The 12,987-nt window shown below is 44.8% G+C and overlaps 1 pseudogene; it reads left to right on the top strand.

The window, feature by feature from the left end:
* Nucleotides 1-9,117: 9,117 nt before the first annotated feature.
* On the top strand, nt 9,118-10,979 carry LOC141041033 (uncharacterized; annotated as a pseudogene).
* The last annotated feature ends 2,008 nt before the right edge of the window (nt 10,980-12,987 follow it).

The raw sequence follows: 12,987 nt of genomic DNA on the forward strand, positions 1-12,987 counted from the left end.
ATACGATGGTCCTCGGAACTCCATGTAGACATACGATCCTGGTCATATATATCTTGGCCAACTTTGCACTTGTATACGTGGTTTTCACTAGGATAAAGTGAGCCACTTTGGTCAAACGATCCACTACTACCCAAATAGAATCATATCCCGATCGGTCTTGGGTAATCCGGTGATAAAATCCATGCCAAGCTTGTCCCACTTCCATTCAGGTATCGGCATAGGCTGCAGTAATCCTGCTGGCTTCTGATGTTCTGCCTTCACTCTCTGACATACATCACACACGGCTACATACTCGGCAATATCCTTGTTCATGCCAGTCCACCAGAAACGCTCCTTCAAATCCAAATACATCTTGGTGTTTCAGGGGTGTGTCGAGTATGGCGAGTCATGAGCTTCCCGAAGTATCAACTTCCTGATCTCTGCATTATTGGGTACATAAACACGGTCCTCAAACCATAAGGTGTCATGCTCATCCTCACGAAAACCTTTCGCCTTTCCTTTGCTCAATCTCTCCTTTATCTCGGCAATCTCCTTATCATCCTTCTGACCTTCTCGAATCTTTCCCAATAATGTCGACTGAACCTCCATTGCGGCGACAAAACCTCTAGGGACTATCTCCAAACATAGCTCCCTGAGATCTTCGGCTAACTCCTTTGGTAATCCTCCGCTTACGAGGGTATTGGCGTAACTCTTCCGGCTCAAAGCGTCTGCTACGACATTGGCCTTGCCTGGATGATAGTGCAACTTCATATCATAATCCTTTATAAGCTCCAACCATCTCCTCTGCCTGAGATTCAACTCCTTCTGTGTGAAAATGTACTTCAAACTCTTATGATCCGTGTACACATCACAACGGTTTCCAATAAGAAAATGTCTCCAGGTCTTGAGTGCATGCACTACAGCTGCTAACTCCAAATCATGCGTGGCATAATTCAACTCATGCGGTCGAAGCTGGTGTGAGGCATATGAAACCACTCTTCCATCTTGCATAAGTACACCTCCAAGTCCTAAGCGAGAAGCGTCACAATACACTTGGAATTCCTTGCGTATATCCGGCAGAATCAGCACTGGGGCTGTAACCAGACGTTTCTTCAGCTCCTGAAAACTTGCCTCACATTCATCTTTCCATTTGAACTTAGTGTCTTTCTTCAGCAACTCCATCATAGGCTTCGCAATCTTAAAAAATTCTCAATGAATCTCCAATAATATCCTGCGAGTCCCAGAAAACTACGGATCTCTCCAACTGAGGTGGGTGCTAGCCAATCAGTGACAGACTGCACCTTGGTGGGATCTACTACTATACCTTCTCCTGATATAACATGTCAAAGAAATCCAACTTCCTTCAACCAAAACTCACATTTGCTAAACTTGGCATACAACTGATGTTCCCTGAGCTTCTCGAGAACTAGACGCAAATGCTCCTTGTGCTCCTCTACATTCTTCGAGTACACCAAAATATCATCAATGAACACCACAACAAACTTATCCAAGAACTCCATGAACACCTTATTCATCATACTCATGAAATAGGCAGGGGCATTAGTCAATCCAAAAGACATAACCGTATACTCATATAGCCCGTACCTCGTGGTGAAGGCTGTCTTGGGTATATCCTGTTCTCGGATCTTCAACTGGTGGTATCCTGATCGCAGATCGATCTTGGAAAATACTTTAGCTCCTTGAAACTGATCAAACAAATCATTGATCATCGGCAGTGGGTACTTCCTCTTGATCGTCACTTCGTTCAATGCGCGATAATCAACAACCATTCTCAAGGATCCATCCTTCTTCTCAACCAAGACCACTGGGGCTCCCCACGGTGACGAACTTCGTCGAATGTAACCCTTCTCCAATAACTCCTTAATCTGCTTCTTAATCTCCTCCAGATCATTTGCGGGCATCCGGTATGGTCTCTTCGATATCGGTCCGGTGCCTGGCAACAACTCTATCAAAAACTCAATGTCTCGATCCGGTGGCATGCCTTGTAGCTCCTCTGGAAATACATCCGGGTAATCCTTCACTACAGGCACTTCCTCCTGAACAACCCCCGTGAGAGAATTTACTTGGGTTCTCCTTAGCGCGTGCCTGCGTACTTAATGCTTTTTCCGTTCGGGGTGGTGAGCAGAATTGACCTACTAGCACAGTCAATGTTTCCACCATACTTCGATAGCTAATCCATTCCTAGTATCACATCCGATCCTTGTGACTCCAAAATTATTAGGTCTGAGGGGAAAACATGGCTACCAATGGTTAGGGGCAACCGATCGCACCATCGACTGGCCATATACTCTGCACCTGGTGAGCTTACTAACATGAGTGACCTAAGGGATAAGGTGGGTAGCTTAAACTTGTCCACAAATCCCCTTGATATGCATGAATGCGATGCACCAGTATCAAAAAGAACGAGAGCGGTAAATGACTTACCAAAAACTTACCGATAACTGCATCTGGCTGCTCTTCAACCTCCTCCACGTTCACGTGGTTCACTTGTCCCCTGTTAAAAGGGTTGGGCTTCTTCCCAGAGCTTCCATTGTCATTTCCATTCTTTGCTTCAGAACACTCGGTGGCATAGTGTCCAGTCTTCCCGCACTTGAAACAAGTAATGTGGCTTAGATCTTTCTTGGCAGTGTGTCTGGGTTAGAGCGGTTCTAATTGCTGCCTGCTCCATTCCCATTTACATTCTTGGGGCCACTGTCGTTATGCGAAATTCCTCCATTGTGGGTATGGCCTCCATGGTTATGAGTATAACCTCCCGAGTTCGGGGTAAAACGAGGCTTCTACTGAGCTCCTGAATTGTACTTCCCTTGTCCATACTTCCTTTTACGACTCTCAATCTGTTGCTGCTTCCCTTCGATCATTAGTGCCTTGTCTACCCACTCCTGGTAGTTGTTAAATGTTGCCACCATTAAATGCATACTCATCTCATCATTCAGCCCTTCCATAAACTTCTCCTGATTAGCGGCATCTGTGGCCACATCATCTGGGGCATAGCGGGCTAACTTACTAAACTCATCCACGTACTGCCCCATAGTACGGTTTCCCTGGCGTAAGTTGCGAAACTCATGCTTCTTCATGCTCATAGCTCCAGTTGAGACATGAGCAGTGCGGAATGCTTGCTGAAACTGCTCCCAAGTGACATTGGCTATAGGGAAAGTGGCTGTGTAATTCTCCCACCATGAGGCTGTGGGTCCATCCAATTGATGTGCGGCAAAACGCACCTTCTCAGCATCTGTGCAACCTGCGGTGGTCAACTCCCTTCCAATCCTTCATAGCCAGTCATCAGCAACTATTGGCTCGGTGCTACTAGAAAACACCGGTGGTTGCAACCTTAGAAAACGGGCTAAGTTGTCAACTGGAGGTGGTGGCGGTGGGTTGTTGTTGTTGTTGCCCTGGTTTTGGACTAGAAACTGCATCAAGGCATTGTGTTGTTGGATCAACTGAGTGAGCTCCGGTGGGAAGACAAATCCGGGGTCATGTCTCGGAGGCCTCTGATGGGTTTAGAGGGGAGAGATTAGAATAGAATGAGGTCTAGTGAGAAAGCACTACCCTTATGCACATGAGACAAACATAATCATATCACACCAAATCCATTCAAGCAAGGGCATACAATCGATCTAACTATTGTTACAGTGCTCGGACTACTACTATATACATGGGGGAATACTACTAATAATATGGTGGTCGACTAGACATTTTGACCGGTGGAAGACTCCATGATATCCGCTCCAGCTGCGTCTTCATAATCATCATCACTACTGTCGGGGTCGGAGTCGGTGTCGTCGGTGATGATGTAGTCTTCAGAACGGATGTCATCGGGATGGTCGTCATCTCCTCCTGGCGCGGGGTCTCCCATGAATACTCCTAGCTTCCTCGTCAGGTCGTCATTCTTCTCCACTAGTATTGCGATTTCCTCCTCGTATCCATCGCGTGTAGACTTGAGTTCTTCTTCTAGCTCCATGTTCCTGGTCATCACCTTCTTCAGATCTATCATGCTTGCGCACATTTGGTTCTCCTGGGGACGAATGTGCTGGTTTAACTCATGGATGAAGGATGCAATGGACCTGTCCCTCCTGGTGCTGATCATCTCCCATTGCTCATCTCGGTGCCCACATATCTGATAGATGGTGTCTTTAAGTTCCTTGTGATAAACTTCACCGATGCGTCCCATGGCGATGTGGGCTGCCATGCTCTTTCCTAGACTCCAGGTTGGTGCATCAAAGGAAAACTCTATGGGCCCAGTAACTGGCGTGAATGTCCTTCCTGGAACTTGAACTCGAATCATCCAACGCTCCTCTTCTGGTAAAGTGGCGGTGTACGTCCCGGTGAAGCTTGGTATTCCTATGTTCAGGTACCTAGTGACTTCCTTCAAGTGTCGCCCAAAAGGTGTGTCTTCATCCGGTTAGGCAAACTTTTTCCTTGAGTCCGCCATCCTATAGAGTGGAAAATGGAGAGGAGTCAGAAATGAGTAGAGAAGAGTGACCTATGGCTTATCTTAGTGGTCGTGTCCTACAATCAGCGTGGGCTCTAATACCATCTTGTAGCGATCTGACCTCAAACGGTCAAATCTCTGTGCATAAGTGTCATCCCTGGATCAGTAATGCTGACACACATAGTACTTGAAGGATTTATAACAGAGTGCAACCACACACTTATTACATCGAACTACAATAAATATGGCTTAAGGCCATCTAATAAGATAACAGCGGAAGGCTTGGAAGACAAAGTGAGTCCATCAACTCCAATGGCATAGCTGAGTGCACGACAACGACCTAGCGCACATTCTCTTCGTCTGAAAAGTTTGCAACATGATATGTTGCAGCCCATAACGGGTCAGCACATGGAATATGCTGGCAGAATAACACAATAGAGCAATGAACTGAATAAATGCTATCACTACATGCATATATGGCTGGTGGAGGCTCTATGGTTATAATGTTTTTGTGAAAAGCCAACTTTTTCCTACAACAAAGGAATATATTTTTTAACTATCATTGTAGTTGTTAAACATTGAGAAGCTTCCTCCAACTCAATCCCAATTAAGCAGTATTAATAACCCAACAAATTAATTTAGAGTGATGAGATCAACATGATAATCCAAGAACCAGATACTCAAGATGTCCATAACCGGGGACACGGCTAACCATGATTAGCTTGTACACTCTACAGAGGTTTACGCACTTTTTCCCACAAGACTCGATCTCCTCCATTGGATTTCTCGCACTACAAGGTGTTTGAGAAATGGATGACCAGACACAGTCTTTCAGAAGCATTAACTCTTTACTCTGGGTACACAGTACCACCTACATCCCCTACATTTGCTAGTCTACAACTGAAATAGGTCACACAACATACTCAACTATGCCAGAGCCCATAATGGCTTGTGGCTGCACATGGAAGTTTCTAGCATGAATAATCTTATGATCCCTTTGAGCCTGGCTGGCGAACCATAGGATGATCACACGGGTACTCCGGGATATCCTAGGACAACACTGGATTCTCCATGTGCCCGCAACCAATCCACTCAGATGTGTATTTAAGTAGCCACCTTAAGTTAACCATTAAATAACAATCTCACATCTGTCATGGATACACTCAAACCCAAACCACGTCTACGAGCATAGCATAGCAGTCTAAGCATAACGTAGAAGTAACTCCCAAGGGTTTGATAATAAAAGGGCAATAGGTTTTACCTCATCATCTACTTCCCAATACCCACATGTTAATCACATCCTAAATCATGCAGTGTTCGAGGATGGTAACTAATGCATAAAAACTGGGTAATAAAGGGGTATGATCAAAGTGTTACTTGCCTTGCTGACGATCTGCAAACCCTAGAGACTCGTAGTAGCACGTTCGCACTCCGGAAATTCTATCGCAAACAAACAATAGCATATATAAGCACTCAAGCATAGATGCAAGGGGAAAACTCAAAAAAGAAGATCCAATCTGAAAGTTCAACTGAAGAGATTCAATTTGCAAAAACAATCGATCAAAACGGAGCTACGGAACTGAAACTACGGTCAAAAGAACTTCAAATTCAAATCTGCTTGAAACCAAATTTTAAATTGTCAAAACCATGTTCAAGTTGATTAACCAGAAAGAGGGGTTCGAGACGAAGATTTTGGCATTGGTTTCACTGGATTTAGACGAACGGTTAAAAAGTTGCGAGGGTTTGAAGATCAGGGGCTAATCAGCGATAAAAATAATCGCGGATAGGTTCCTGGCCGAAAATAAACGAAAAAAGAAAAATCTATCGGACGAATGTCCGCTAACAGAGGATAACAAACAAAAACGTTCGTTAAAACGAGCTAACGAACGAACGTTCGCGGAATAAGCTAAACCGAACCGATCTAAAAATAAAAAAACAATCTAGGGTTTTACAAAAAACCGGCAGTTTTACCTTAACCGAAAAAAAACTGACAAGAACCGGCAAATCCGGCGATGGCGGCGGATCCGACGGCCGCGGCTTCTGGCGGGGCTACGGCGAGGCGCGGGGTGGCGTGGGGCTGTGGGGCGGCGGCGCGGGCGGCGGAGTGGAGCGGCAGCGGCGTGGCAGCGGCGCAGCACGGCGAAGCGGGACGAGGGGAGAGGCGGCGGCGGCGCGTATATATAGGGGGTCGGGGGGTGATGCGGCTTGCGGGAGGGGGCGCCGGCGCCGGGGCGGAGTCGGACTACGGTGGAGTCCGGCGCGAGCACGGCTCGGCGGCGCGGAGGCGGTTGGCGGCGCGGTGGGCCGGCTGGGCCTCCGGCCTAGTTCGCTCCGAGAACTTTTTTTTAATTCCGCCGAAAAAGGAAAAATCCTAAATAAAATATATAAAAAATTCTAAAAATGCCAAAAACAATTTTCGCCGTCCAAATAAAATATTTAGAAGAAAGTGAACATTTTTCTGGCCTAAAAATGCATATTTTCTCTAATTCGAATAAAATAGCAAATAAAACCCAAATAAAATATTTATTTGATTTTAATATTTTTCCTCCAATATTTATTTTATTTTGGAGAAGTCATATTATCTCCTCTCTTTTATTTTTTTGGAAATATTTTCGGAGAGAAAAATAATTAAAACCAAAGTGATCCTCTTTTCAAATTTGTGAAAAATTCAAATATGAAAATACATGAAATCCCCAACTCTCTCCGTGGGTCCTTGAGTTGCTTAGATTTCTCGGATCACAACCAAAATGCAATTAAAATATGATATGCATATGATGACCTATGTATAACAATCCAAATTGAAAATTTGGGATGTTACAGAGATCGTGATGGATGAAGGAATAAGGAGTAAGAAAATCCTAAGCTTTGGAATGCCTCACGGCATCCCAAGCTATTATCTAAAGAGAAGCAAGCAACTAAGCTTGGGGATGCCCGAGTGGCATCCCCTCTTTCTTCTAACGACCATCGGTATTTTACTTGGAGATATATTTTGATTCGTCACATATCATGAGTTTTGCTTGGAGCGTCTTGTATGATATGAGTCTTTGCTTGTTTTGATTTTCATTTTTAATTCAAATATCCTTGCTGGACACACCTATTTGAGAGAGCCAAAATTATGCTATGATTTGTTAGAATTGCTCTCTATGCTTTACTTAAATCTTTTCGAGCTATGAAATTGCTCTAGTGCTTCACTTATATCTTTTTTATCATGGTGTGCTTTAGTATTTTTGAAGAAATGCTCTCATGCTTCACTTAGATTTATTTGAGAGTTAGTAATTTTTTTAGAAATTCTCTCATGCTTCACTTATATTATTTTGAGAGAAGAAAATTCTTATGCTCATGTTCTTCACTTAGATTTGTTTGAGCTATCAAAAGCAACATATGAAACTAGTCCCAAAGCGATAGATATTCAAGAGGGATATAATAAAAACTTTCATGAAGATCATTGGACAAAATAAACTTGATTCCTTGTAATAGTTTTGTGATATGATGATATAATATGTGAGTCATGTTGATGAGTAATTATGGCTTAGTAAGAATATTGATGTTAATGTTTGTGATTCCCCTATGCAAGCATGGAAGTCAATAGTTATGCAATGAAATTACATCCTACTTATGGTGCATTATTCGGTGTTAGTTATGCTTAATGCTTGCTTATGAGATTTTTTGTTTCTTGGTTGGATGCTTCTCAATCTTTTGCTAGCCTTCATTTGCACTAAGTATGATTACTACTTGTGCATCCAAAACCCTTATACTAGTTTTGCCATATGAGTCCACTATACCTACTTATATCCGGTATTCTTTTGCCGTTCTAAGCAAATTTATATTTTCCATCTCTAATTTTCAAAATAAATTTCCTTTTTGTGTGCTCATACCGCTCATGAAACGGTAGGGGGTGGCTGATATTTTTCCATGCTAGATGTGTTATTCTCAAGATAAGTGTTTATTCACTTGTCATTGCATTAGAGTACGGCAAAGGTATTAGGGATGCCCAGTCCCGAAATGAAAAATGAATTTACTAATTTATGTTGTCAAATAATAAATTCCTTGAAAAGTGTTGGTATGGACGGTACCCGTGGATTTGGTTAGCCGTGAAATGTGAAAGTATGGTGGAAAAACGAATAAACTTTATTTTCTGTTTGGGAACCGCCTATGAGATATCTAGCATGGAAAGTATTGGGAACTACTCGATCGTTTTCGTTGACAGGAAAGGCATGCCACTCAAAATGTTTTATCTCGATCCTTTTCGCTTTGAGCTCTGGCACCTCTACAAATCCCTACTTCCCTCTGCGAAGGGCTTTTCTATGTACTTTATGGAATTTTAATTTTTACTTGAGTCTCCATCTTCTCTTATAAAGAACCAACTAAGGGGCATCACTACAACAGGAACCCCCCTTCTGCAACGCATGGATGCATTGTTGTATGTTCGTATAAGTGTTGAAAAGGTCTACACCAACGAATTAATATGCGTTGCCGTTGGTGGCGTTGCAAGGGTCTACAACAACATATATACATCCATTGGTAAACAATGTCAAGAAGCGTTGCTTGATAGCAACATATAGAGTTGTTAGAGCCTAACAACACATGGTATGCGTTGTCGGTACCCTGCACAAGAGGATTGCCATCCAGCCCAATATTGGTTGATCCAGCCCAAATTTCTGTGAGGCCGTGACCATTTTTGCTTTTTTATTATTATTTTCTCTACAGTTATTAGTTGACCCGATTCCATGGAGGCTAATTTTTTATTGACCAAGTCAACTGTCCAACACAAGGTATTTTCACATCACATCACAATTAATTAGTCTATAAACATCGATGCCACACTTCCACATCACGGTTCATAGTTCACATTCCCCATGAGCTGAAATAACACAAGCTACATCACCACCTGATACAACACGTAGCATCAGTACACACTAAGAAACAGATTAACAAATGAGTGATCTTCACTCCCAAACATAATTGTACAGCTCTCCTCTTCATCAAAGGCACATTTGTTGAACGCTTTTTCTCCAGACTTCTTGTAGGTGGCTAGAGTTGCTCTGGTCCTTGTCCATCCCAAGTTTTTGAAAGATGATTTGCGTATCATTCCATCACAAGAATAAGGATCGAATTTGCAACAAAGACATAAGCAAATCGGTAAGCAAGAGTTACAAAAAAAACATCTATTTTTTCGAGAAAACGCAAAAGAGTTTGCGTTTCATTTCATTGAACAGGAAGAGAATAGCAGTACAGGTACAACCTCCCAGGAGGGACACACGCACACACACCATCGTCCTCACCAGACAAGCAGGTGAGGAGGTGCTACCAACTACAGACCGCAACAACGAAAGGTCTTGCCTTGTCCAGCCTCCAACCATGAATGGCCAGGTAGCTAGACACAGAGCCTCAAGGCCGCGTCAAAGCCGTTGCCAGGCGCCTCCGAAGAAGACTGCATCTCCAGGGCTGACCGGGCCAACGTACCTTCCACCCATATGTGCCTAGGAGACGGTAGGTGGATGGCAGGACCAAGCCAAAACTAGCAAAGCCATCGTCTTGGACGTGCCGGTGCCGGCGTACATTGTGCCCCGGACGCCCACGCTCCATGCTGCAGCCCTCATCACAGCATCGCATTACCAGCAAACCTCGCCGAAAAGACCAGGGAGGCCACCATCTCCAGCTGCCGCATAGGGGACTCCAAGTGCGACCCAAGCAGTGCTTTCAAGAAAGGAACGGCGCTGAGACGCCGCCGCTGCCTTGTCCAGTGGACTGGACCAAGGGTTTCCCCGGTGCCCGAGGAGAGGGTCCAGTCCAGGCCATGACAGCGCCTCCATGGAGGTAACGGCACCCTCAGGTGTCGCCATTGTCAGCGCAGGCCATCGCCGCGCAGGGATTTCGCCCGGCCCAAGACCAGAACCCCAAAACCGCCGAAGCAGAGCAAACATGAGATGGGGAAGCAGATCGCCAGAGAGGACCACCAGCACCGAGAGGGAAACCACGTATTGTCACTGTCGATGTAGGGAAGCACCGGCCAACGCAGTGCAGCAGCTACCGGATGGCTGCCAGACAAGGCTAGCCATCGCAGGGGACGCGTCGAGCAGGGCTAGTGGCGCCATCGCGGAGACCAGCCACCTGCACCTTGCCGCCGCCGACCATGGCCGCTGCCGCGGCGGCCCGCAGCCTCCGCCGCCCGGATCCGCCGGGGCACAGCCAAGCAGCCGCAGCCGCACCCCCAAAGGGTCGCGCCGCGCCGCCCGCGTGCTCGCCACGCCAGTCCAGAGGCCCGACCCTCTGGATCTGGGGCCGCCGTCGTGAAACCCTAGGTTCGGAGAAGCGCAGCTCCGTCAGCCTCGTCGAGCCCCACACTCGAGGGGGGAGGCCGCCTGCGAGCGAAGTCCCGCCGCTGCCGGAACCACCATGGCTTTGCCCGGCGGGGAGCACCGGCGGCGGCAGGGGGAGGGGGAGGAGGAGGGGAGGGAGCGCTCGAGGGCTGCGTCGCCTCCCGAGTCGCCCGTCGGGAGGGCGAAGCGGGGGGGGGGGGGGGGGGGGGCGCCCAAAAAAACATCTATAATTGCAATAAAATTCCACAGTTTAGTACTAACCATGTTCTACTGACTGTAGCTTATGTAAATATTACCTAAAATTCTACATTTTACAAGACACTACTTTTCATAATATCCATCCTGACATTTTATCTATACTGATAAGAGAACTATATCAAAATGAAAATGACAAATAAATTTAGTGGCTCGAGATATCTAACCAGAACAAAAGAAGCCATTATCTTTCTCACACAAACCACCAAGATCGTTACCATGAAATATCTGCTAGTCAAATAGGACCCCAATTTGTGAACAATCCATTTTCTTCAAAAGGAAGCATCACTCTGCCTCGATAACCATAACTTGGGCCCCTAAAGACCAACCAAGAGATTTATCAAGTTGTATATGGAAAGAGTTCGGTCATCATAAGAGGTATTGTCTGTTTTTTGTCTGAACTTTAGCACACACGTATATAGTCAGGACAACAGATTCATTGTTGTTGCAAGTGGGCTGAAATTAAAGCTCACTTACATATCTGAGATCATTGGTGATTGAGTTTTACGATGAAGTCATCATTGGCATCTTCACCGTAATGGACTCTTCTCTTGGCTTTTGCGCTATACTCCACATTCAGTGATTTATTATGCTATCTTATCATAACCTTTCTTTGTTGTCTATGGACATAATAGCCCATGCTCCATTAACCTGCACTTGTACCAATGGTGTGTTTGTCATGTATAATGCAGTGCTATTACTATAGGAAACTAGGTAGTTTTATAACCCGTCAGCTCTGAATGATGATACAAAACTACTGCTTAAAAATATGCTAAACTCGACTGGAATACATTTAGGAATCAATCAGACTAGGCAGGGATTCCCTCATGGCTAGACTGCTAGCATAGTTGGGAGAATCGTACCTATTTTGACATATTACATATACTATAGAGAAATAAATCAAATATACTTGCCCCCTGTAGCTAGCTACGATTTAACACATAGAAGTCAATGAGACAGACTAGCTAGGGACTACAACATAAACTTGTGGAGCATACTTACTAGAACCTGGTCTGAACGTAATTGGTGGGTATCTAAGGAAAACTGGTGGCGCACCTACAAATTCAGCCATCTCACTAGAGGGGAGCTGCTTGGACTGTAATTCGTAAAACAACCTGAGTGGTTCCTTCGGCCAAACTTGGAGGATCTTAGATCAAAATGGCATTATGATTTATGGATCTCCCACCTCCTATACCCTGCAAAGGATAACACAGCAGATTAGATAGCATAACATGGTTGAAGTTGAAGAGAAATGTCACGCTGCACATGTTGGGAGCTAGTCCTTGCAATCACGAACGGGCTGTCACCAAGATTCGGGTTAGAGACAACAACACTCTCCGTGTCGAAACGGCAAAAACATTTGTCCACGCTGTATAACCTGCATGTCAGTAGTATTTAGCAGGTAGAGCAGAGAAAGACTTTTGCGACCGCCAGGTGCGCACACGGTGCAGGGCCGAGCCCACCAGGGGACTTTGGCAACCAAAAGCTGACATTTATGCCCAAAGCTCTAGTCCAGCTGTTTGCTGTGTTAAAAGCTCAGCTACCACCGCTCCGGGCTGGCAAAAGCTTTCAAATTAAACCATTATGTACTGATCTAACTGAGTGTGTGCCTCATCTACCATGTATGGTGCACATAAACGGTCCAACGGTAAATGCTAAACAAAACTGACACTAATTACCAACTTGCCATGTTAGAAAATTTGATAGGAAGTTGGTTTACTGGTAATTTTGGACGGCCAATAAAGAAACTAAATGGATATTTTAAATTTGTCCTAATTGCAATCGCACCAGCAATGGTTAATTGTACATATGCAATCGTTGTGTTTAGACGATTAATTGTTGTGTTTGTGCTAATTGCAATCACACCAACAACTATCAAAAAACCAAAAACTACTGCTGCATCCTATACTATATTACTAGCATATTCGCTTTGCCGGCTGGAGCTAATTTTTATTAGTACCATATATCTCTAACACGGACCAT

Source organism: Aegilops tauschii, chromosome 2 (assembly GCF_002575655.3).
Source record: "Aegilops tauschii subsp. strangulata cultivar AL8/78 chromosome 2, Aet v6.0, whole genome shotgun sequence".
Classification (NCBI taxonomy): domain Eukaryota; kingdom Viridiplantae; phylum Streptophyta; class Magnoliopsida; order Poales; family Poaceae; genus Aegilops; species Aegilops tauschii.